This window comes from Leptinotarsa decemlineata, unplaced genomic scaffold (assembly GCF_025532065.1).
Source record: "Leptinotarsa decemlineata unplaced genomic scaffold, Ldec_3_MD MMD2_tig00026314_RagTag_RagTag, whole genome shotgun sequence".
NCBI classification, from domain to species: Eukaryota; Metazoa; Arthropoda; class Insecta; order Coleoptera; family Chrysomelidae; genus Leptinotarsa; species Leptinotarsa decemlineata.
In genome coordinates, this window is record NW_027412684.1 from 11,078,812 (window position 1) to 11,106,806 (window position 27,995).

At 37.4% G+C, this 27,995-nt stretch overlaps 1 protein-coding gene and 1 pseudogene across 2 annotated transcripts in view; both read left to right on the forward strand.

Moving 5' to 3' along the window:
• mlt (tubulin folding cofactor E like protein mlt) overlaps positions 1–27,995 on the forward strand; it is a 50,530-nt gene that overhangs the window by 2,560 nt on the left and 19,975 nt on the right. The window contains exon 1 of one of the 2 annotated variants that reach the window (XM_074181628.1): positions 10,587–10,814. The exons of the other annotated variant lie outside the window; for it this stretch is intronic. The gene's annotated coding sequence lies outside the window, so the exon portion shown is untranslated. Of the gene's footprint in view, positions 1–10,586; positions 10,815–27,995 lie in introns of those variants that run through there. 2 annotated transcript variants of the gene reach the window in all.
• LOC141485262 (ubiquitin carboxyl-terminal hydrolase 2 pseudogene) lies at positions 12,499–26,535 on the forward strand (annotated as a pseudogene).

Genomic DNA, 27,995 nt, shown 5'->3' on the forward strand with positions numbered 1-27,995 from the left:
GTACCACCTGACCATGGCGTGGTACGATCTTCAAAAGCCAAAGGAGTGAGGCCGGAATGGCAAGAGATTGCCAAGCACGGCCAGCAGGAAAATGGTTACAGGCTCCAATGGGACGACTCCATGTGCATTCAAGATGACCTACTCACTCGAAAATGGGAAAGCACGGATGGAAAAACCTACGAATTTCAGATGATCGTTCCAAAGACGTGTATATCGAATATACTCGAACAGCTCCACGATGATCGCACTCTAACGAGAGTGGTGAGAGGTACTATTGGGTCAATTGCAGCCGAGACGTAGAAGAGTGGTGTAAGCGCTGTGACATGCTTCCACAGTTTAATACAGTATGGCATTGAATTCTGGTATATGTCAACCCATGTGTATACCACATTCCTGATTCAAAAACGAACTATTCGTATATTGTTTGGTCTCAGTTACAGAATGTCTTGCAGGAACTATTTTAGGGTACAAATAAAGATACTTACAATACTAACGTGTACATTCACTAAATATCATCATCATTATCACACAATACAGAAATGACATACCTACCTACTACAGATTCCTAGATTCAGACATTAGTATTCTGTATCGAGAGGTCAATTAGCAATGGACCTCTTTATACAGGAATCAAAACTTATAATCATCACCAGATGAAATGAAACAACTTTCATTGAACAAATTCAAATATAATCTGATTGAATCATTGCAGTATCATCCGTTTTTTAATATTGGAGAATTTTTTTTAGTAAATTTCAATTTAAATTATTCTTTTTTCGTAATGAAACTTACACTCTTATTCTTATTCTCTTAACTTATTCTCTTTCCGCAAGCCTCGAGCCATTGATATGTATGTATATAAACAATATTTCTAATAGTATCATGTTGTTGTCTCAACTTGGAAATAGAATCTTATCTAATCTAATCTATTGTTACATGAAATATAAACTCAGCGGCTATTGAGCTGTTTCCAATCACCCATCATATTTTTTTAAATTAAAAAATATGAAAATGAATGTGCTTTCACTAAGCTATGATTTGAATCGCCTTCAACTCAATTGGACACCCAGAAATAACAGGCAATGAAAAAAATATGAGTGTGCTAGACATCGATCATCATAGCCTCTAAACCAGCTGTGGAGGTACCAAAATTTGTAGTATGGGGCCAGATCAGAAAGCGGCTTAGTGACAAGAAACATAAACAGTACTGAGAAAATATAACTAAGAAATATTTTCATAAAAAAGCATTTAAGAAAATAATTGAAAAACTGCTTCAACAGAACAGAGAGCGGTTTAGAATAATCACGAAGTCATTTACTGGAGACACTGTTCATTTAGAGGATAATTGAGCAATGTACGGCTGTATAACGGAAACCTTGGCTGCATGCAATGTAACAGAAAGGGATAAAGGCACTGGATCGTGAGAAATAAGCAATTTAGAGTTTACTCTAATCGTATCTAGAAGGCCACCAATGGACTGTACCTACAGACTAACTTAAACGGAAAACAAGATTGTTGAAAGGTGAATTAATTTTTTCTACGTCATATTGCTAATACAAGCCTATGAAAAAACATAATATTCTGCCGGTGGTTTGGGAAAGTATAAACAACAGAGAACACGAGGGTAATGACAAAAGTTGTTCCACAATTCCATGCATTCATGCTAGAATTATATTTGTACGTTTTTTCGTCTTTGAATTCAAAGACACTTATCGATCACTCCATCGTTTGAAAGCATCATAAAGAAACACTCATTCAGCAAAGATATGAACTGAAGTTCCTCATCTGTATTTGAATGTAATGATACAATGTACTTGTCATTCCAGATTTTTTCATGAAAAGACTGGTTATTCCTGTGCCAAAGTGTACATAAATGCCGTAGATTATTTTTGTTATTGGAGAAAAATGGCCTGCAAAAGTATAATCTTCAATTTTCTAAATGAAAGAGTATTGAAAAATGTAATACGGGCTAATTTGGAACAACTAAAACCATCAAAGAGTCGGGGAAGGATGCTAAAATCCTAGCAATTCTAGCTGTTGAACTGTCTACAATGAAACCACGAAATAAATAGTTAAAACTGGTGTTTTGATGCAAAAGAAATTCATATTTCGAGCAGCAGAGAAGGCAGTTTGACTAAAGTCAAATGCTCGATAGAACTAGCGCTACTATCCAAGCTAGATAAGTAACAGAAATACAGAAAAACACAAAGTTCAACATAAAGAAAGGGGAATTACCGCAAATGAAGTTTGGTTATGTGCACGAATATCCCAAGATGCATACATACCCTGGTAGGATCATTTTGACCCTCTTTCCATGTGAAATATTGTCAAAAACTCTCGACCTACGGCAATCTTGATAAATAAATGATAAAGAGATCCAGTAAATGTCAGTATTTCTATGCATCTTGGGATATCCGAACCTCAATCAAGGCAACTAACACTGTGTTTGTTTCCTCACCATCTTTCTTGAAGTGTACAGCAGTTTAGACCGAACCTCAGGTACGAAAACTTGTAGACCACAGCTACCAAACGGATGTGTGAATATTTGTCCCACTTCCTTAGATGCACAACCGAACAAAATTTTCAGAAATATCGTTATGGAAGCGACGCCTCTGTGAAGTAAACTTTCGGAGACCATTTTTTGAACGCATGCAAGGTCTAGTGGAGAGTGAAAAAAGCCAGCATGAGAAGGTCGCTACGGCCATTGAAGTGGGAATCTAGCACCTTAAATGACATCCAATAGCCTCAATATTGACCAATCGACTAGAATCTTTTCAGTGTACCATTATTGCTGCCGTAGAGGATATTCTAGATGATAGTCCACAATTACGATTCCAAAGCTGTACATTAAGGCCTGAACAGCTACAGGTTTTCTGAGAGGATTAGGAGATCACCTCCCGGTTGGTGAATGGTATCCTGCACCCATGGAAAAGGCGTCTTTCTGAAATGTGTTACAGGAAATCTACTACCCAAGTCTCACATTTTTAATGCTCACCTGGGGTAGTATAGCAGACTGACTGCGGATCAATGCCGTAGTGGTGTAATGACTGCTACCTAGGACCTTCCCAATTATTTTTTAGTTTTCAGTACATTTTTCAAAAAAAAAACAGTTTAATATATATTTTTTTTACTTATTTTATTTATATTGTCATATAGAAATGGCTTGTTAACTTAGATAATTTTATGATCATGAAACACTCATTCTCTGATGAGTGATGGTATACCTATGATCATCAATTATGAATCTCCCATCCTCTGAATAAGAGACAAAAGGAATAGACAAAGCAAATCAAAGCATTGAAATACTGTCTAACCATTTCGATCATCAGTTCGTATTTGTTACTAGACAGAAATAAAGAAAAATTATCTGTTGATTTACCCAGTTACAAAATGAAGCCCTACTTTCATATTTGTTTCACAACAAACATACAAACAACTTGTTTCAATTCTAGGTCGTTAAAAATAGAACTTCTTCCAAAGTGTACCGTATCCCGGCTCAATTCCATTTGATCATTGGCTAAGTGCCCTAAATAACTCAACGGTGATGAAGTGATTTTACAAAAAAAGGAGTGCGGGTATTAGTTACGTAGTTCATTAGTTTCATTATAATCGTTTGCAGTCTTTTTCATATATCAAAATCATCACGTTTTGGCTTTCTTCTTATCCACCTTCAGAAAAGTTAGATCCTGTTTTTGGACAGACGACAAAAACTGGCGGTTTTTTGAGATGATATTGCTAATTGAAGGATGTATGAATTAAATATCAACAGGAACAACAGATATCTCATCGACAGATATTGCTTTCAAAAAACGAGATAATAATTTTATAGGTATGATTTCCAAATATTTTTGCACTTCCACAAAAATCGTCGCTATCAATTTTCAAACATGAAAATAATTGCAGGCACATTTTCAAAATGAAGAAAAGATAATTGAAACTTTCTATGCTTTTTTACAACTTTTATTTGTGACTAACGTTTCTGCAGTTCCGTCCTATAAGGAGTAATTATTTGGAATCTTTGAAAATTCACAAGCATAAACATAAATATTTATGAAAAACACTTAGTTTTTGGATTTTCCATATTTTTTACCAGCAAAATGTACTCATGTATTTTTCTATCTTTGAATCATTAGAAAATCGTTTCAGAAACTATAAATATAGATAATCAATGTTTCAACCAAATTCACTGACGTGACAATAGTAAAAACTGCTCCCACATTGGATGAACCGTTTTTAAGATTAGCGCTTCCAAAGGGATCGATAGGGACCCCCCTCAGATCAAATACAAAATCCCTAGTTCCTGACAGATCACCAAACGATAACCACTCTTTATTAGATATCAAAAAACTTATATAATCCGAAGAAATCGAACCGAAATTACTGACTACCAACTTACTAGCTTTTACATGCGCGAAGCTATTCTACTCTCGTCCAAAAATTAGGCTTTCCGACTTCAGCATGCTTAGATAAATTCAAATATATAATGGTATACTAAGCACATACACATTTTAAAGAAGAATCGTCAGTAGTACACCCCTCAGTGTGACTCGCTCCATTTAAATTGAGCGAACGAAGCGAAGTATGAAGCTCCAAGTTTGAATTAGTAGTTGTACATGCTGCTGGGAGCGTATCGGAGGCAACAAAGTTTTTTTTAAATGGTTCAGAAAGTGTACAACTTTTTTTCGGGCTCTACTTGTCGATGGAATATATTGACAGAACATTTAGGTTAAAAAAAAGTTGTTAAAAGTCTTTCACAAATCAGATGGTCAGCCCGAGCAGATGCAGTAAGCGCCTTGCATGAAGGTAATGAACAAGTTATATAAGCTTTGATATCTATCGCAAAAGATACAGAACGGGCACGAGAAACTAGCGACGAAGCCCTTAGTCTGTCCAGAAAAATGGAAAAACTCGAATATATTATACTAACGGAAATTTGGAACTGTATATTGGAAAGAATAGACAAAATAAATAATTATCTTCAGAGAGAAACAATAACACTAGACGTTGCAACTAATATGTTTACTTCACTTGATGATTTTATTATTTACCTCAGGGATAAATTTGATTACTTCGAATCGTCTGCCAAAGAAAGAAACCCAGAATCTTACTACAAGGACCTATGTCAAAGAACAAAACGCAGAAGTTCTCGCCAGAGTTTTTTTGATGGCTCTGCGCCGTCAGTCCAGTTGAATGGAAGAGAGAAATTCAAAATAGAAACCTTTCTTCCCTTAATTGATACCCTCAGCGTTCATTTAAAACAGCGATTGAGTTCGTATAAGAATATCAGTAAACGTTTTGGTTTATTTTTTCACTTGAAAACTCTGAATTCTAAAGAGGAGTGACAAAGTTACAAAGAATTTGCTGAATTTTATTAAAAATATGTTAATAAGAAAGGGTTGGAAATAAAATGTTTGCATTTAACAGAATACTTGAAAATTGTTGACAGTGAAAATGATGATTGTATATTAAAAATATATCAACTTTTGAAAGAAAACAAAATTGAAGACACATTTCCAAACGTAGAAATCGCATTGAGAATCTTTTTAAGCATGATGGTAACTAACTGCAGTGGGAAAAGCTCGTTCTGCAAATTAAAAAGAATTAAAAATGGATTAAGAAGTACAATGCTTTAAGAGAGAATAACCAGCTTGTCGCTGATGTCGATAGAATCTGATGTGCTAAAGAAGTGATTAATGATTTTGCCCATCTGAAATCTAGAGGGGTTCCTCTTCAAATAACATAGATTTTTAAGTACTAACCTGTAAATGCCAAAAAAGTAACTTCTGTGGACTATATTACATTTATCTATTCGTTTCATGTGATTGTTAATAAAAATAAAAAAATAAAGTCATAGGGGCCCCATTATCCTATTATGCCCAGGACCTCCAATAGGTTAAAGACGGCCCTGGCACAGGTAAACATTCTAAAAATCATTATGTACTGTTGCGTTGATGAAGACCCGCAATTATAGTTTTTCTCAAATATCTTTCATGCACAAACAACGATCAGTTACACTTTTATTTAATGCATTGATTTTGAGCATTCTTTTGATATAACAAATAAAATAGTCATAATTCAGAAAAGGTTTAAACTTGATGAATTCAACCTTACTGATTCAAGCACTTTTTGGCAGCAGCAAGACCTCAACTCAAATGAACTAAGAGTTCTTAGTTTAGAAACATTTTATTTCTTTATTGATTTTTATTTTGTATTATAAATTTGCGTTAGAAAATTCACTTTTCATAACTGCATTATCGAGCAGTCTTCTAAAATATCCATCTGTTTCGTTGATCAGCTGTCGCCCCCATACGAACGACAACTCTCAGAAGTTGAGAAACTTGTGCGAGCTAATAAGGACTAACGAGGTCTTACCTTTTAACGTTTGATTCCTAACACGGCCTGCTTGGGTCATTATGATAATTCTTTTATTTTAATTTTTATTTATCATTTTCATATTTTCTTATCACATATTATTGAAATGCTCCCTTCTCTCGAAACGAAAGTTTATTGCCGAAAAACAGATGAATATTTAGAATGACAGAGACCACTTGGGATGTTTCGAATAGGTACTCATTGTTAACACTTTTATGGATTAAAACAAGGAATTCGGGCCCAAGTGGTTGATCTTTTTTTACTGTATTTATGACTCCGACCATTTGCCAGTGATAATTTTTCAAGAGTTACTTGGAACACATTTTTTAGCCGAGGCATTCCTTCTGTTCTGAGATTTCGACGAGAACTATTTCTTATTCAGGGGTTTCCGTCGAGAACTAAACCCTCTCTACAGTCTTCTCGCTGATCGAGAAGAAGTTTCTCGAGGTTACCCTGTAATTCTCTTTTCCGTTTTGTTTGTCATTCTGTTTTGTTGTTAATAAATTATGTTATTGATGAACAATATGTTTGTCTGAATAATAATTCATCTATCACCAGTTCCGACAAAACTGAAAATTATTTTTTTCTAAATTAAAACATTGGTGTGCTTTATTCAGTCACACATAGATCAGATAGCAAATCTGTATGGAAATAATCATTTGCGGATGACGCCAAGGCGTAAGTGAAATGGTGTCGAAATAAAGCATTACAAGGATTTGAAGAAGTAGAAAACATTAGATGAATGAGTACTTCATCTTGCAAATTTCCAAACTATTATTGGTTGTTTCAAGTTCTGTCAGCTTCTATGAGTGTACTGTAATATCTCAGTGAATACGTATTCAATTCAATCAAAATAAGCGCCATTTGAATCAGTGCACTTTTGCCAACGTAACACAAATCGATTTATTCAGTCAGCATGAAAATTGAGTCGAAGTCGACGAAAGCCGTTTTTGCCTGGTTCTGATTGGTGAAGGTTCTACCGGTGAGAAAGTTATCGAAGTGCTTGAAAAGATGGTAGTCGCTTGACGAGAGGTCTGGGGAGTATGGTAGCTCACTTCGTTTAAATTCCGGACTATGATTTGTGAAACATACGGAAGGGCGTTGTCGTGGAGCAGGATAGGACCTCTTCTGTTGACCAGTGCCGGATTCTACTGACGCAATTTTCGGCACATTTCGTCGATTTCCTCACAGTAGAACTGTGCTATGATGGTTCGGTCCTGTTACAGAAAGTTATGGTGAATCACACCAGCCACTGATCAGCCACTTCTCAGTGCCTGGCTGGCTCATCGGTGTTCCACCATCGTCCTGAACGTCTTCTGTTGCCGTAGAGGATACATATTTTATCACACCTGACGATCCGATAGGAAAAAAAACGTTTTGGTTGCTCAAAATCAAAAAAGAACAGACCTCAAAACGTGGTAATTTCTGTCTATCGTTCAAATCGTGGGGCACTCATTTTTTGAGCTTTTTGACCTTTCCAATACGTTTCAAACCATCAAAAAATGCATGGGAGCTGACGCTCAGTTCTTCCGCATCCCACACACCATCTGAGATAGGTCAGTCTTTACCAGGGTCCTCAAATCATTGTCCTAGTAGATTACTATGGGTCGACCACGCCAGGGCTTATCTTCGAGGCAAAAATCTCTGGAACGAAATTTCGCAAACCAACGTCGAACAGTGCGTTCAATGATACCATCAATACCAAATGCCTGGTTGATCTTTCACGCTGTTTTGGTAGCGCTTTGGTTCAATTTCAATTCAGGATCACGTGGAATTTCCACATCCAAAAAAACAGCACATAAGGCCACGGTAGCCCTGGGAATCTGCGAAAGAATGTGCAGAAAAAACTGGGGGCTGAACCCAAAAATGACACTCTGGTTATATACATGGGTAGTGAGATCCATGATAACATACGTTGTAGTGACTTACTGGTGGACAAGAACAAGGCAATCAGGTACGGCTAGGCTATTAGGCGGCAATCAAAGACTGGCGTCCCTAAGTGTCGCGGAAGCCATGATAACGACCCCAACGGCAGCACTTAAGGTTCTACTCGGACTCCCACCATTGCACATCTACATACAAAGAGACGCTCGCCTGGTGAGACATAGGTCAATGCAGGGGCAAACCCCAATCGACAGTCACACGGTGCAAAATACTTGAAACTGTACAGTGAACTGAAGGCAGATTCAATACTAGGAATGCCCGTGGATAAAGTTCCGCCGTACAACTTTCAAAAAAATCTGAAAATCATTATACCAAGTACAGAGGACTGGCAAAACGGCCCACCGGTAAAATCGGAAGAAACTTGGTATACAGATGGCTCAAAGACTCAAAAAGGAGTGGGAGCCGGTATATATGGTGGCAGAGCAAAGACGAGAATCGCACTCAACCTTGGACATAATCCAACGGTGTTCCAGGCAGAAGCAGCGGCCATCGAACACTGGCAGAAGGTCACAAATAAAACCATTGCCATTTTCTTCGACAGCCAGGCGGCAATTAAGGCGCTAAGCTCATTTCAAGTCTTCTGAAGACTGATGGGAAGCTGTCTGAGCGTACTCAATGAGCTAAGTAACCAAAATAGGGTCACTCTATCTTGGGTACCCGGACATGAGGCGCATCCAAGGCTATGATCGTCCCAGAACCCTTCTGCGGGATAGCGAAAGCATGCAAAGACATCCATAAATTCATGGATGCAAGTCGAATCGATAGATTGGTGGAATAAGCTCCCAGGAATGAGGCAGGCGAATAGGTTTATAAAGAAACCATCGCCCAGATAAGAGGAAGAAACCGCACTGTATGTGCTCTGTGAATGCGAAGCGATAGCAGGGCTGCGGGGAAGAGAAACCAGAGGCTGCGGGGAAGAGAAACCAGAGGCTGCCAGCTATGTGAAGAACTTAGTGTCAAGGCTATGGAGTCTCATCAAAGAGATCAAGCTATACAATGAGCGCCAACAACCAAGAAGTATCACAATAGATCTGAAAAGGTCGCAGTTAATCAGGCCATGGGCTAGCTCCCCGGCAATCTAATCTAATGTAAAGAGTACAAAGTTCTTTATCTACGACACAGTAGAATAAATATTTATTGATATGGAACTACAAAAACACAACACATTAAAACGGAGAAACTTTTGAATCAACCTGATACACCGTCATCATTCTCATAATTTAATTCTCCACACCTAATAGCAAAATGTATGAATTTTAATATTGTCCAAATGAGCAGAGTATTCTGAAATTTATTCAGATATTATACAGGCTGTTTACTTAATACATTACGAAACTTCAGAGGGTTATTTGTTAGGTCGTTTCAAGAAAAAAGTTCCTATGAACATATTATCATCTATTTAGCCTGAACTAGATTGGAATTATTACGTCCAGTGGGGTTCCAGTGGGGACCACAGCCAACAGTATTTAAAAAAAAGAACGCCACCGAATTTTCTTGTAGTTTTTTATTTTTTCAGATGAAGCAACTGAAAATACAACTTTTTCGTCGTTTGATTGATTGATTGAATAACTTTAGCAAATTTCAATCAAATCGGTGTAAGGCTATTTATGATATTTTATGAATACCGTTTTCTTTTAAACTTCAACGACCTGTATCTCAGAAACGAAGCAACTCCGGACATTGGTTCATGCGAAATTTTTTCTTGAAACGACCTAACGAATCACCCTCTGAAGTTACGTACCGTAGTTAGGTAACATCCTGTATATACTTCTACAAAAATTAATACAAATTTTAAACTACAGTTCAAATACATTCAATATATTCTGACTAATAGCAGTGAATTTCAGTATTTTTGGTTTTCCCAGATTTTGTAACTGCAAAAATTGTTATGTAGGTGTAATCGGCATTTTTCATTTATAATAAAATCATTGTACAAACTGTAAATATAATTAATCAAAATTCCAGTCACGTTTTTTATTCCAAAAATGCTTGCCGTGATTTTTCAAAATGACCAACTTTATTGTTCATGAACCGACTAAACCGTTTTTGATATTGGCGCGCACAAAGGCGCACAAATGCACAGACAGTAAATAGTCACACATTTTGAATGTACACATTGATACTTATCAAACACTTTTTCACTCAACTATAATTCAATTCGCAAATCCCATAACAAATATATTCATCAAAAATGTGATAGGTAGGATGGATGAATTTACATCTTCCGTCAGCTGTTCGCCCACCATCAGCTGATTGAAATAACAAAACACGCATTTGTCAGTGTGATCGCGACTAGCTAAGGGAATGGTTGCGTAGACACTTCAAATTTCAATCGCGCTGCGCACATTAATTTTCTTGTCTTACAGTGACATAAGGTACAAGACTCTGATAAAAAAGTTTACCTAAATATTAGTGCGTCAAAGAGTGATGCCAAAAAACTGTTTTTTCAGTGCGTTTTCGTGTATGGATAAACTGACATTTCTTCCTTTGTTGACCAGGTAATCAACTGTCGGCAATTCCCGGCAGCAATCGGTTTGTTATGTAAATAGTATTACTAATCTTCGAGGTGAAGTAAATGTATTTTATAAGTATTTGGTTCACGCTTGGAAAATCGTAGTGTTCGCTTTGTGCAATTTATTGTGTGCAATTTGGCATTGCATTTCGTTTCAAATATCACTTTCATTTCGATACGTGGCCCTTACATAACTTCCACAATGCCAGTAATTTAGTTTTTCATTTCTTTCTAACCGACATGGATCGATAAATTCGCACAGTGGCTTTTGCCAGAGAGGATTGATCTAAAATTAGGGACACGATATTAATTAAAATCAAGGTTTTGCTGGCTTTATATCCCTGTTTGTTGAGTTTGAAACTGCGATTTTGGTGATTCGTCCAATTTTATTTGTATTAGTTAGGAATATATAGCGATTCACTTGCGCACACGTCAAATAATTAACTTTCAGTACCTACTATAACTCTCGTGTGGATCTCACTCAATTTTTCCAAATAAAATACAGTCCATGTTATATTAGATAGTAATGTAGCTGTCAATAGGTGAAATAATTTTTAATAGGTTAAATATACTTTATGTTAGATCACTGTTTTGAATATTCTAACAAATAAAACCATGAGACAAGTCGTGATACCAGTCAGGAATCCAGAATTTTTGGATCCGTTCTTTGGCATAAATATCTTTATATAGGGTCTTTCATTGAGCGCTTCCTATCTATGAATTCAAATAAAACAAGTATGTGTGAGAGATCATCGAAATTTTGTATTCGTCCAATTTTCCATGATTTTTGCGCACAAATCAGGCTGAATTTGACAGATGGCATAGGATATGTTGGCTTTGAGGACGTGAGATGACCATGCCCTCAAATCGCTCGTGCAAAATATCCAACGTGGCATGAGCTGTGTGGCACGTCTTGTTGAAACCACATGTCGTTGGTGTTCAGATAATCCAATTCAGGACAAAAGAAGTTGGTAACCATCGACCTATAGTGCTCGCCGTTGTCAGTGATGATCTAGCCAACGTCGTTCTCAAAGAAATATGGACCGATGACGACGGCAGCCCAAAATTCACATCAAGCAGTGACTTTTTCGGGATGCATTTAATGTTTTTGGAACTCATGTGGATTGGTATCGTTCCAAATTCGACAATTTTCTTTGTTGACATATCCATTCATCCAGAAATGGGCCTCATCACTGAAGATGCTTTTTCGATGGGAAAGGTCAGTGGTCAACTGCTCCAGAGCCCATTTAGCGAGTTGTCTATGGTCGTTTACCGTCAGTTCCTGGGTCAGTTGAATTTTGTTCGGGTACAGGCCCAAGTCATGACGCAAAATTTGCCAAATTGTGGTCTGCGAAAGGCCGAGTTCTTGTGAGTGACGCGAAATCGACTGCCTCGGATTCTCCTGCACACTCTCACAAACGACAGCGATGTTTTCAGCAGATCTTGCATTTCTTTGACGTACTGGCATTGGTCGATCGTTTACTGAACCAGTGGACTCAAATTTATTCACCACATTCCGAATAGTCCTCTCGATAGGACCATTATGGCCGTAAAATGGGCTAAGCACGCGGTACGTTGCTCGAACAAAACGCGTTGTTGAATGCTGTATCCGTCCATGGTGATTTAGTAAAACAGACTGAATAAATGTAGCGTCAACAAGATGGCTGTTATCAATTGTCAAAGTTCGGAAGTCCTTTTTGGAAGACCCTATATAATTTTTTCATGAAGATGAACCACAGGAAACGGTCTGAGATAGCTGTCTGTATCAATTATTCCGCAATGATACCGAAGGAGGTACGATACAAGACCATGTTCAACAGGCGAAGATGCGCGATATCTGTATAGTGCATTCCACTTAAAACGAAAACTACTCTTGAAAGTGATTTGATATTGAGTCTGTAAACTTCAGTTTCCAGAGGGACACATTTCTATGTAAAAATCAAAACCTTGTCAGCCACCCCAGGCGCCACCACTTGTCTACCGGTGGATCTTAAATTGTAATCAAATTGTTGATTATCGGAAAAGTACTCATCTATTCATCTTTTCATTTTCATGGAATTATTTTTGAGCAGCTTGACCTCATTAACTATTCTTGATTTGTCTTCAATCAAGGACCGCCTGTCCGGTACTGAATGACTTTTGAACAGATGTGACGAATTGGAAATAGACACGATGGTAGAAATTCTAAGAAAACAGCAAATTCACTATAGTCACACATAGAAAACCCAACAACACAAAAAAAAACAAAAAACTGTCTTTTTATGATACCTTGTCAGAACACATTTTAAAATCAGACAGTGAACATCGAGTTGAATGAAACAGGGCAAGAATGATTGCTTATATCTGGGGATGTGTGTTTCATATTGCTCCTCAGATCGTACTTGGCCTGAAGAAAGATATGGATAGTTGCGAAATTGCAACTAATATCAAAGAAAACCATTATTGACATATTTCACTTTACAAATATCTTTTGACAACTGTCAAGAACATTTGAAAATGAAACGATACGTATCTGTAGGTATAATCCATTTTTCGATGGCAAAATGATTAAATACAAGTTGCTGATAAAATATTTATGGAAAATTCGCAGTAACTTATCGGGGTGCCTTTTCCATACCTGTTTTAAAAATTACAATTTTTTATTTTTTCTCCTCTGGCGGAAGATTGTAGAAATACCCAAAAACTTCGATACGGAATTATTTGTTTCTACATTGCTGTAGGTGGGGAGACGGCAAGATCTGCTAAAAATCAGTAACTTTGTAGTACATGGTACTTACGTATAATTAACCATTTTGCCAGAACATGCGAATGAAGCAGTTCGATATCGCTTTTTCTTCCGACTTACTGTATCCATATTTGACGTTAACTATGAAAGAAAGCCAGTGTAATACCAGATAACCTACAATAGCCTTCCTCGTGAAAGTGACTGTCATATACAAAATAATTTTCCAAAGATTAGCGGATTCCTAAACAATTAAACTTATCAGCTTTATTTTAGATAATTCATCTAGGAAAGAGGTTAGGTTAGATTAGGTTCAAAGTGAGTGGGTCAACTCGACCCTCCACCACAACCCGCAAGGGTTTATTGTGGCTCACAACTATTCACACTCGACCAAATAAACCCAGCTTCTTAACGAAGCCGATTAGTTTTTATGGTGAGTGGTCCTTCAGGTCAGATGGTAAGAGTACGGCTCTGCCGAACTAAAACCTGATTCGATCCCCGTCGAGTCAGACATAAAGTATGTTCTTTGCTGTTTCATTTTACAAACAGAGGCGACACACACTATTTTCCGACAGTCCAAGTCTCTGCATATGATGATTCAAATGACAGTGACCTGTAATAAGCCCTGTTAGGCATCGTAGTTCATACCTACTGTAGTCCAACAACTGTTTGGTATCAAGCTTCGAAGGGTGAATAAACGCCTTGGAGTGAGCCAATCCTGGAAGATTCTGCCAGAAGTCCATAAATCTTCTTGCCATCCAGATGTTCCATCTGTGTTTGACAAAGCCTAAAGCGATGTCAATGACAGATTCTGGTCCGATGAAGCTGCTTGCAGCACCGTCCTTAGCAAGGGAGTCGTTAGCCCCATTGCCTTCCAGGCCAGTATGGCCAGGAATCCAAACCAAAGACAATCTGTCAAGTCTTCCTATCGAGGAGAGTCGTTTTTGTCAATTTGCTACCCACTTAGACGTTGCACCGTAGAAGCCAAGAGCTTCCAACGCCGCTTGACTGTCCAAGAATATTTTTATTGACTTCTCTATGAGGTTGGATTCTTCCAATCTCTCCGCACACAATTCAATAGCATACATTTCCGCTTGAAATACAGTCGCATAGGTTCCTAGGCAGGTTGATTTCTGTCCTGTGTCTGGGACTGAAAACGCCTGCACCAGAACCGGAAGGTGTTTTTGATCTATGTGTGAACCAAGAACTCTCTGCTCATAATATTTCCTTCTCCCGGAGGATCCAGTACTCTCTACTCGGGAACAGTAATTTATGAGGCAGTTCGTAGTTGACAGTTGGAGGCATAGAGTCAGAGGTCATTTCCAGAATGCTGTGACTTCCACTGTCAACCAACAGTATGTAGAAAAGAGGACTTTGAATGTGAGTTGGATCAAAAGAGTCAACCCTTTATCTAACACAAACGGTGCAAGAGATGACGAACAAACTTGGCGTCAGCTCCCATGCGACTTAAAACGTGATGGTTTGAAACGTATTGGAAAGGTCAAAAAACTCGAAAAGTGGGTGCCTCACAATTTGGACGATCGACAGAAATTGTCACGTTTCGAGGTCTGTTCTTATTTGCTTTCGTGCAAAACGACCCTTTTTCATCACCTGATTGAAAGTGGATCCTCTACGACACCAGGAGACGTTCAGGACAATGATTGGATACCGATGAGCCATCCAGATACTTTCCAAATGCGAAAACCCACCAAAACATGGTTACTGTATGGTGGACCTATTGTGAGTAAATCCATGAAATGTACCGACAATTGCATCAGTAGCAGCCGGTACTGGTTCGATTCTGCTCCGCGACAACATCTGTCCTCACGTTTTACAAACTATCGTCGAATATTGAATGAATTGATTGTCGAAGTTCTGCCTCACCCACCATAATTTCCATACCTCTTTTCAAGCACTTCTATAATTTTCTCACCGCTAGAACCATCGCCAATCAGGATCAGAAAAAACGGCCTTCGTCGATTTCATCAAATCCTGAGCAAACAATTTTAAGTAGACTCATAAAAACGGACAAAAATTTTGAAAGAAACAGAATGATTGATATGGTGAGATTTTTGTCGATTTGAGAAACATCTATCCTGAAGAGAAGATTTATTTTTGCATTTTTAACAAATTCTGGTTTCAGTTGAAATACTCGTACACGCATTGATCTACTACCAAATCTAAGTTTTCCAGAAAATATGTAGGACCAAACACCTAGTCTTACTCAGTTAAATATAAATGCAACTTTCCTCTATATGTCGTTATTTTTCATTCCAATACAAATCGTCGAGAATTCGAAGAAAGAAAAGCTCCATTCGAAAGTGTCACTATGAGATTACTATCAACGTATCATCAACTGAATTCACAATTCCGATCAGATAACAAGCTATGAATAAATTTAAATACATATATTGTGACATAAAATCTTGAAATGGCTAAAAAAATAAATATGCAATAATTCAGTATGAGATTTCATTAACAAAGTTGACCTTCGTTATAAATAATTTTGCGCATTATTTTTGGAATAGCACTTTTGTTAGTTTCGCCTTGAGTTTGAGCTTCTGCCACACGTGTTTAATGTTGGAAAATTAAGATAAAATTTTGTTGGCGAATTACTTGATCAATCATGACATTGCATCATTCGTAAATTGAACGGCTCTGGAAGTCAACATTTTTCAATATATTCAATTTATCTCTTGAAGCAACTCGGATGTTTCCAAAGTTCATAACAACAGGTACTTCTTGAATTTGTATTATGAATGGCAATGCCACGAAAACCCTGGCATCGGTTTTCTCCAAAATCAATATGTCTTGGCACAACCATATCACTGAAAATGCATAGGCTGCTTCCCAAAATCTTGGAACACTGTCCCGTACTAGATACCACAGTCAGTCTGTCGAAAAAAAAATGATAATGGCTGAAAAATTACCCGATGGATGAAACTTGGTGAGTCCCTTTCACTACCTACCTTCCTCTCTTCGAGTTATAGTGTGATCAATATGATAGATTCAATTTTAACACCCTCCTTTCCATCGGATAACAATTTGAGCGAGGCCGAACAACTATGGATCCCACGAACTAATCTAGAAGTACCAAGAACCAGAAAAAATCTTCAACAAACCTGGGATAGTCCTCTTATAAAAAATGCCTTAAATAATTTGTTAGACTTTGCTAAATCTCCTATAGATAAGGCACGTATAAAAGCAGTGTCGTCAAAATATGCAGGTGCTTGGTTGGATGCCTTACCAGTTTCATCCCTTGGTACATTATTAGACAATGAATCTTTCAGAGTTGCTGTAGGCCTTCGACTAGGTTCCAATATTTCTGTTCAACACAAATGCAGGTGTGGAGTGGAAGTAGACACCCGAGGATATCATGGATTGAGTTGTAGATATAGCGCCGGGCGCTTTTCCCGTCATCAAGCTGTAAATGATGTCATCAAACGTGCCTTAGGTTCGGCAAATATACCTTCCATCTTAGAACCCCCAGGCACTTGCAGCGATGATGGGAAACGACCAGATGGCATGACTCTCATTCCTTGGCGGAAAGGAAAACCGGTTGTCTGGGATTTCACATGCGTCGATACTTTGGCTCCTTGTCACGTTCCTTCGACTTCTGTATCCAGCGGTGCAGCAGCTTCATCAGCGGAATTGTCAAAAACACGGAAATACAATACAATCTCCCAAATAATTGGGAGATAATTTCATTTTTTATGCAATAGGAATTGAAACATTTGGTACCTTAGGCCCCCAAGCATTGGAGTTCATTCGTGAAATCGGCAATAGGATATCCAAAGAAACGAATGACCCAAGAGCTACCTCTTTCTTGATTCAAAAAATTAGCATTCTGATTCAAAGAGGAAATGCAGCTTCATGTTTAGGTACAATTCCTCAATCAAAAACCCTAAGTGAATTATCAATGTTTCCCATGAACAAAATGTATCGGCATGTACAGACAGTGCAAGAACTGGAGTTGTGCAGTTTGGTGGAAGACTCGCAGCAAAACCGTCAAGCTTTGACAAAAAGGGAAGTGGGAACTCTAAAAGAGGCTGAGTTTGGTCCTCTGGCTGTGCCCTCAAACGAACTAATATCTAATTCAATTTTGAGCAGTTTTGCTTCGAATTCTTTATCCTACCAGTCCAATGAAGGGGTGAATCATCCTATCCGTTTTTACTCAGAAGGAGATAGTAGTGGCAAACGTAGTTGCAACAATAGATCGGTGATACATTCTTCAATCAAAACTCTTGGGTTCAATGGTTTCAAAAATCTTGGAAACACCTGTTTCATGAACAGTATAATCCAATGTTTATCAAACACGGGATGGTTGCTGGAATACCTAAAAAAGGATGCATACATGGAAGATATCAATACTAGTATTTCTAGTATGAAAGGTGTTTTAATCAAATCGTTCGCGGAAGTTATCAAGGAATTATGGTCAGAAGATTCATCTGATAGAGTAATTAACACAGTCTACTTCAAAAATCAGATTCAAAGATTTGCCCCTAGATACATGGGTTCTGCCCATCAAGACGCCCACGAATTCCTTCGATATCTTTTAGAAGGTTTACATGAGGATCTCAACAAAATTACTGTGAAACCTGAACCAATCTTAACTGAGATTGACGAAAAATTGAGCGATAACGAAAAAGCACAAGAGTCCTGGCAGAGATATTTGAATATGAACAACTCCAAGATTGTAGACAATTTCGTTGGTCAATTAAAATCCACTATGAAGTGCACACACTGTGGACACTCATCAGTAATCTTTGATCCTTTCTGGGATTTGTCCCTTCCCATACCACAAAGATCTGGCCAAGTGAGTTTGTCACATTGCTTGGATTCTTTCACAAGAGAGGAAACTCTGGATGGAGATGAAAAACCAATGTGCTCGAGGTGCAAGCAAAGGAGAAAATGTACAAAGTCCTTATCAATCTATAAGTTTCCCCGTATTTTAGTAATTCATTTGAAAAGATTCTCTCCGACGGAAAGGTTCAGTGGCAAATTGAATGTTTCCATTGACTTTTCTTCAGATGGATTAGATATGAGCAGTTATGCAGCAGAGAATGTGGCTCCTTGTCATTATAATCTATATGCACTTTCAAATCACAGTGGGACTACTTACAACGGACATTACACAGCATATTGCAGACACCCATATAGTGGCACATGGCATGAATACAACGATTCACAGGTGTTCCCAATTTCACCAAAATCAATTGTGAGCAATGAGGCATATGTCCTCTTTTATGAACAGGAGGGAACGAAGCAGCATATTTGATGTGTGTTTTTTTTTTCTTCTTTCCTTCTTTCTTAATAATCTTAGTTCTTTGAATTGATTTGTATTTATAAGAAGATTATATGAATAAAACATTTAGTATTAAAAAAAAAGATATGGAAGCAATGAATCAGAAAAAGATAGTTTTTATTATTTCTTGAATCAAAATCTGATGACTGGACAATGAGAAAAAATTTTCTATGTAAATGTTCAAAAACGTTTCCACCAACTTCCATACAATGGTACAAACGAGAAAATTTATATTCTCCTCAATTGCCCCATTGAAGCACGGTATTATTTGATTCTCCAACATATTCAAATATTTATCACTAGTCAAATAATCATCTATAAAAAAAAGGTCCTATCATGTAGTCACCTAAAATTCCTGCCCAAACATTCAGTTTTTGAGGTCGTTGGGTATGAAGTTGTTGATATAAATGAGGATTCGTATCAATCCAATATCGACAATTTGGCCGATTTACCTCTCCATTCAAACTAAACGTATTCATCCGAAAAACAAATTTTATACAAGAAATGCTGATGCCAGTTGATCCGTTCAGTGAGACTTTCACAAAACTCGATACGTCTATCGAAATCATGTTCGTTCAATTCATTAATTAGTCTAATCTTATATGGATGAAATTTGTAGTTATGAAGGATCCTGAAAACATTTGTACGACTGATTGCTGATTCTCGAGATAACTTAGTAAGAGATTGCGAATTTTCCATTAGTCCAACGTGCCCTAAAACTGCAGTACAAATAGCTTCCTCGTTGACAACTCCTGGACGGTTATAGCTGTGTGTCATCCGCATAGAAATTTTATGTTACATAGTTCAAATGTTTACAGAATTGAGAGGTGTAGATAGTGAAGAGTAGCGATCTCAGTATTGATCTCTGAGGGACACCACTCAAGGTTTCGATCGAGTCTGATGATGTGGAGTTCAATAAAACTCGTGTGCGTTTATTGAGATAAGCAGCAATAGGTTGCTGATATGATGCAGAGAAGCATATGTAGTATAGAATAGCTAACAACAAATCATGATTAATCCTGTCGAAATCTTTGGAATGATCAAGAAGTACAAGTACACAAAGCTTGTTTACATGTAAAATGAGAATATAGCATCCGTTACTTCAAGGAGGGCAGATGCGCAGCTATAATTTGGACAAATGCACAATGGAAGAATATTGTGCATCAGGACGTGTTCCCGAATCTGTGTGTCAGTTAGGCCTTAGATGATTCATGTGTAGCGTCACGTTCTTTCGGCAGTGGAATAATATTTGATATTTTCCATACGGAAGGAAAAACAATTGATTAGGCAGAAGTTGTGGTAAAATAAACAGTTTCATTACGGATCATATTTCGTTATGCGTTTTCCAATAGTAAAAATGAATCATTTGCAGTTAAAAATTTATTTATTAACATCGATGGGCATAATTTTATTCATCAGAAAATCGTAGAGATCCCGTAAACATTTTTTAAATAATAAGTTGCTCATATTTCAACGGTTCCGCAAGAACGCAACTCTTGATTTATGATTAAACGTAGGCGGCGGGTTGCAGACGGTGCGATTGTCCTGCCGAGCCTGCTTTTCGAGGATGCTTTTTGTTACAATTCATTGTCCTCAATCGTGCGAATACCAGACATCCTTATAAAAGTCATAGGAGGAGAGTGAAATTTGAGGAGGGGACCAATTTGACTAATTTCCGGCACAACCGTGATACTTTATTACGAGTAGTCAAGACAGTTTATAAAAGCAGTTTTATAAACTGTCTGGTGGTTATGTAACAAGAAGTTATTCACTCGGCATTATTAAACTTGTTTTTAAAAAATGTCAAGAATTACCTTTTTTTTCAATGACTTCAGTATTGCAAATGTTTTTTAAAAACCTTCCTGTTTTACCAGAATTAATTATTTATTTATTTGGGTTTAGTTTAGGTTAGGTTAGGTGCAAAGTGAGTGGGTCTATTTGACCCTCCACCGCAACCCGCAAAGGTTTATTGTGGCTCACACCTATTCACACTCGACCAAATAAACCCAGCGATAGGTTTGTATGGTGAGTGGTCTTTCAGGTCAGATGGTAAGAGTACGGCTCTGTCGAACTCTATAAACCTTATTCGGTCTCCAGCGGGGCAGGCACAAAGTATGTGCTCTGCTGTTTTATCATTTTCCAAACAGCGGCGTCACACACTGTCTTTCGACAGTTCGAGTCTCTGCATAGGATGATTCAAATGACAGTGACCTGTAAGAAGACCTGTTAGACATCGTAGTTCATCCCTACTGTAGTCCAACAACTGTTTGGTGTCGAAGGGTGAATGAAAGCCTTGGAGTAAGCCAATCCTGGAAGATTCTGCCAGAAGTCCATAAATCTTCTTGCCATCCAGGTGTTCAATCTTTGTTTGACAAAGCCTAAAGCGATGCCAATGACAGGTTCTGGTTCGACGAAGCTGCTTGCAGCACCCTCCTTTGCAAGGGAGTCAGCAGCATTATTGCCTTCCAGGCCAGTATGACCAGGAATCCAGACCAGAGACAATCTGTTAAGTGTTCCTATCGAGGAAAGTCGTTTTTGGCAATTTGCTACCAATTTTGACGTTGTTCGGTAGCAGCCAAGAGCTTTCAATACCGTTTAAATGTTCGAGAATATTTTTATTGACTTGTGTAGGAGGTTGGATTCTTCCAATCTCTCCGCACACAATTCAATAGTGTACATTTCGGCTTGAAATACAGTGGCATATGTTCCTAGGCAGGTTGATATCTCTGTCGTTAGTCAGCGACTGAAAACACCTGCACCAGAACCGGAAGGTCTTTTTGATCCATCTGTGAACCAACAACTATCTGCTCTTAATATTTCTTTGTGCCAGAGGATCCAGTCCTCTTTATTCGGGAACAGTAGTTTATAAGGCAGTTCGTAGTTGACAGTTGGAGGCATAAAGTCAGAGGTCATTTCCAGAATGCTGTTACTTCCAGTATCAACCAACAGTCTGTTGCACTGTGCAGTAAATTGATTTGTGCAATTGGCAATGTGCACAGGTTTACATGCAGTCCATCTAGCCTGTCTCTCCAGAAAAATATGGAGAGGAGGTAGATCTAGAAGGATGTCCATGGCCGCTGACGGTGTGGTATCGGTGGCTCCACTGATGGCCAGACAATCCTGTCTCTGTAAGCCAGAGAGCTTCGCCTGGGCCGTTTTCTGTATAGCCTTCGGCCACCAGGCAATTGCACCATAGGTGATCATTGGTCTAACAATCATCACATAAATCCAATGAATTTGTTTGGGACCTATACCTCAAATTTCAACATAAATCCTTCGACATGTCCATAAGGACAGTCTGGCTTTGTGTAGAACTTTTTCCAAGTGAGTTTCATGTCAAAGACAATGCCAAGATATTTTACCTCCGTTCCAGATGGAATGACCTGACCATTGATGGAAAGTGGCGTTATATCGTCCAATTTGGGTTTGGTATAAGATTGTTTCAGAAGTTTTGTCCGTTTTAATGTCATGTGTTTTTGTTTGTACCTCCATATATAAATATTCATTCTCACTGATCGATAAAGAATTTTGTACTCTAGACAATGATACTGTTAATTGTTTTACAAATTTCAATACTTTCTCTACGAATCCAAATTGTACCATAACACTGCCGAAACAGTCCGAAACGTTGACCAGGCATTTGGCAATGATAGTGTTAATGAACGCACTGTTTCACGTTGTTTCGCGAAATTTCGTTCAGGAGATATCAGCCTCGAAGATTAGCCTCGAAGTGGTTGACCTACAGTAATCCAGGACGAGGATTTGAGGACCCTGGTGGAGACTGACCCATCTCAATCGATGCGTTGGGTGCGGAAGAGTCAACTCCCAGGCAGTTTTGTTGGTTTAAAACGTATTGGAAAGGTCAATAAGCTCGATAATGGGAGCCTTACGATTTTAACGATCGACATAAATTGTCACGTTTCGAAATCTTTTTTTGGATCGGATCGACATGTGTGATGAAAAGTTGATCCTCTAGGAGAACAGGAGACGTTCAGGACAGTAGCTGTACACCAATGAGCCCTACACAAGCACTTCCAAAAGGCGCAAACCACCAACAAAAGCCATGGTTACTTTATGGTGGTCAGCGGCTGGAGAGACTAATTTCATAATTTTTTATTATTATTATTATTATTGTCAAGGTAGGGTTTTGGTGTCTTATTTTGGTAGGTGGGTTGTCATATTCTGGTATATGTCGTATTTGGGTGATTTGGAGTCTAACTGTTTATTGTAAAAACTTTAGGTTTATAAGGTTAATAAATATGTTTCTATCTGTAGTGTTCATCCATTGTTTTATAAGGTATTTAAAAGAGGTATAACATTTGATAGATTTGAGGTTTTGTGGCAGTAAATTGTATATTCTTGGTGCAAGATATTCTGCTGAGCGTTGACCGGCTGTTTCGCAGGTTGGAACTTTCATGATTTTATTTTTTATTCGAGTTTCATAACGGTGGTCGATGGGTGTTAACTCGATTTCATTTTTACGGATATACATTAGAATTCGTTTACAAAATATTTGTCTTTTATCAAGAACATTGGTCTCTGAAAATAGCTTTTCACTGGCATATCTTATGTTCTTCTTCAACATTATTCTCAGAATCTTTTTTTGTATGATACTCAAATTATATATAATATTTTCTGTTACACCTCCCCAACCTAAGATTCCGTAAGAAACCTGAGATTGCACAAGTGCATAGTACAGTTTTTTCAAATTTTTCATATCCAAGAATTCCACTAAGTACTAGAATTTTGTGAGTAGACCTCTTAATTTGTTTTTCACCTGCTCGATAAGTAAATCCCATCTCAAGTGTCTATCAATTATTATTCCTAAATATTTCAAGTGATCTTTTTCTTCTATACGAGAGTTGTCTCTAATGTGCAGGGTTCCCAAGTTTGGAAGGTGGTTAGGGTAAGATGTGAAAGGCAAATAATATGTTTTTTGAGTATTGACTGTTAGTTTGTTGTATTTAAACCAGTCATGTATACTACTCAGGTCTTGTTCTGTTGTTGTTTCAAATCTGCCAGATGGTAATGCCATCAAACTATTTATATATATATATATATATATAGTAAATTATAAGAGTCCAAGCACCGATCCCTGAGGTACACCTTAAGTGACAGTCCTTAGATGGCTTTTTATTTCTTCAATTTCAACTGTTTGTTTTCGATCTGATAGGTAATCTTTCAGCAATTGGTGTGTAGGTCCTCTTATGCCGTAGGAGTAGAGTTTTTGCAATATTCTCGAGTGGCATACAGTATCGAATGCTTTCGATAGATCTACAAAAATGCATAATAAAAGGATCTTCCTATCTAATGCGTTGTAGATTTTGGAAGTCAGCATCAGAATGACATCTTCTGCACTGCGATTTTCTCTAAAACCGAATTGGTTATCATACATTTCTCTAGAAACTTATATATCCTTTCTTGGATGGATGAACGTTGGAGAAACCCTGAAAAACTGTATTATTTTACGAACCTTAAGAATAATTTTTGAATGCATTGAATATTGTCGACAAGTGAATACTTTGCGTATACTTCTATATTATGAACTACAATATTTTTGAAGCTTTTTCGATGATATCAGTCATTTAATCAATAATTATTTTAGCGGATTCCTTGTTTTCATAATACTTCTACTATAGCGATATTACCTGGTATACAATAGTTGCGACTGCAATTCCAGTTTTTTTTTTGAAATATCAGTGAGAGATTCGGAATTTCTCATTAACGGTGAAGTAGAAATTATATTCTACTGTAGAATATTCTGCAAATCTTGACAAACCGACAAGATGAGAATGTCCTTTTATTAGGTAAGAGAATCAAATTGGTATTCCATTTTTACATTTATCAGACAGTTCTCCTGAGAAAAAGAATCGGACCAGAAAACATTTTACTATTGAAATTACTAAAAATGAAAGAATCAATTGTTCCTGGGTCGTTTTTTCATTCAAGGATACGGGTCCATATGAATGTCTACCTATATCATAAGTCTGATGAATAAATATCCTGTATTCAAGGATTTGTATCAAGTAGACAAGTTTCCATATATGGGATACGACGTATTTTCCTAGTGGCCTTCACATTTTCAATTTGCCGGTTTCGCATTATTCCCGCCTGTTATTAAAATCGCCAGTGGCGTATCAGTTGGTGGAAGTTGAAGAAAAAGATAACCATTCTTTTGTTTGCTAGGATGGATAGACCAATGGATTGGTCTGAATTTTTAAAAGTAATATTAAAGTGGCTTTCAAAACTGCTCGGGATTCCAAGTGTTGGGAAATTCGAAATATGGGGTGACAAAAAGGATAAATTTTGTATTCACCAAATGAGAGCACTGCGATGAAAAGTTTGTTAGTTTAACTGAAGTAACTGGGCTTCAGAGCATGGCCAAAGAATAAGTGAAAAATGTTTGAAATTGTTGTGGCCGGTACATAACGACAGGTTGTCAGACGCCATTGAAAGTATACCAATCGAAAAATTTGGAATGAGAGCCTCTTACATAGTGATATTAATACAAATTAACAAATTACTGGGAATCCATTTATTGAACCTCATTCGATGACCCCCTATTACCAGAAGTAACAATGCATATAAATAAACTCAGTCGTTATCATCTCCTGATGATGCTAACTTGGCAAAACGAGTGTCTAGAGACGAGTGTTTTTATTCTGGCCTTTTCCTCAGAATCAGTATTTCGTTAAAATAACACAAAACCATTTTTGAATCGTAAATCCCATGTCTAACTAGCCAGAAAAGAAGAAACTGGTGATTATCATGTGAATGTACAAACTGTGTAATAATATCGCAGTCCTAAACTATCATTGTGTTTGTTGAATATCAAATCCATTCAATCTCTTTTTTGCGTATCTTTGTCTCCCAATCTAAATATTATGTTGTGATGTAGATCATTTAAAATTAGAAACGCATCAATTTCCGTTGCCAGATGTGGAAAACTGACCTTGACATAATTTTTGTGTATGTGCTATCCATTCAATTAACATTTGTTGCTTCGTCACAATTAGTTTTGAATAATGGGCTTTTTGATATATTTTTATGGCTGCATGATCAATATTTCCGAAGCTTAGATGAGCTTGCCTCCCAATTGTGACTTGGATTGAACCACTTAATAATGGCGACAGAAGGACGAGTTAATAACCGATAGATGATAAAAAGCTGCTCTTTCTCCCAGGACATATTTGCCCTTTCAGTTACCCTGGTTCTTTAAAACTGTGCCACATTTCGTTCTTTTGGGTGAAAGTGCAATGTTGGTGAATTTTTCAGTCACATAGCTCTTTTGTGTTGACATCTAGAGATCTGTAGCTATCCAGTAGCTATCAGAGAACTTTCCAATTCAGGTAAATTCTTCAAAAAACTTGACTATTTGCGAGAACAGAATCTGACACTCTCAGAGTGTGACAGATACATAGTTGTTCAACAGTTCCAGCTAAGAAAAATCTTTAGGTTTTTCCTTACTCTGTTCAGTATCAAGATTACTGGTTTTATCTGCTGAATTTGTTAAGAGTTAAGAAACTTTGATGATTGATTCAACTTGGTCGGTTGGTTGGATAGTTCCACTTATGAAATTATCGCTACTAAAAATGCGGTTTTGATCCCTGTTCTAGAACTCAACGAAAAACTTGTATGGCAATCTTTAAGCAAGTTTTTAAAATGTACGACCTTGTCAATCCTTAGTTGGGTCTTGATTTTAATACCTCAATTGTTTCATATTCCCACACCATATCGTTTGGGAGAAATGTAGTATATATAGGAACATCAGCTGTCATTGAAGCCGTCAGTTGAAGAGAACTGTTGCTGTTAAGGAAAACAATAATTAATTGATAATTTCCTTATCACCTACCCGAACACAGCAGGATGGGGTAAATGCCTACAGGTATCAGTCGAGTAATACTCCGAAATCGATCTGTTGATGATCATCCGATTGATTTCAGTAAGCTTCTGCTGCTGAAAGAATGAGGAGCATCTGCAAGATTTTTCTTTTGACAGCACAAATGTCTGCCTAATACAATTCAAGGTTATTTGTTGCAATGAATTGGTGAATATTTTTTCTATCATCAGTTTTTCCAGATTTGAATATGAGCGATTTAGAATCGAATTGAAACTATAAATACTACACGTCCAGCACTGTGACTTGTGAGCAAAAACATCACGATGCTGCGAATTTTAATTAACACTTCTCTGAAATCTTAAAGTATTCACCAAGAAAAAATTCAATAAAAGTAGTTAAACTATTTGAAAACAGTCCCAAAATACTGATTTGCAGATAAAATTAAACGTATAACCTGGATCCAATGTAATCATCTGTGTTTTGTACTTTCGCCACCATGGCGCTAGCATCTACTTTTAAATTTCCAATGTTGTCATTTCCATTTTTTAGTTTTGAATCGAATCAACAAGGGAATTTGCAGCTTCGGCAACTCAAACCAAACAAGTGAAAATCCTAAGGTTCAAAATCAAATCTGCTGTTATCTATTCAACGTCTACACAACTAATTATTATTGCAAAGCTATGAACCAGATGAGTAATATCATGGTTTAGGTATATTGGAGAAACCACATGGAAAAACGCTGCCATTATTTTCAGTCTGAGGTGACACTAAAAAATGTTTTGGAGCATTCCCGTGTGGTGGATAGATTTGTATTTGGGGATGACAAAATCTGAACTGTTTCGTATGGTGAAACTATTGATTGGTTTCTAAGCTTCCTCAGTTAGTAATCAGGTTAACGAGATATCAAAACTTCATGTGTGTTGATGAGTAGACACTGTGTTCTAATTGTCTCAACTTTTATTCATTCTGATTCTTGCATGGCTGAGGATATATGGTCATATTTCCGGATACCAAACGAGAAACGTAGACAGCTATTCTGAATACGCTGTAGTCGAAGAGTATCCGATTTTCTTGAAGCAGTTACATGAAAACTGTGGCAATAAGAAATGTTTAACAGGATCAGTCCAAGTTTTAACTTTGTGTTGAGCAAATGACGATTTGAAAACAGCCGCCTGAAGATGTAAGAAGTTTGGTTCAGATAGCTGACATGCTGACATGTGTGGCGGAGTTCTGGATCAAACCACGATCCTAAATTTTTCATCTCTGTCACGAAGGGAAGTATTTCATTTTCAATGCGGAC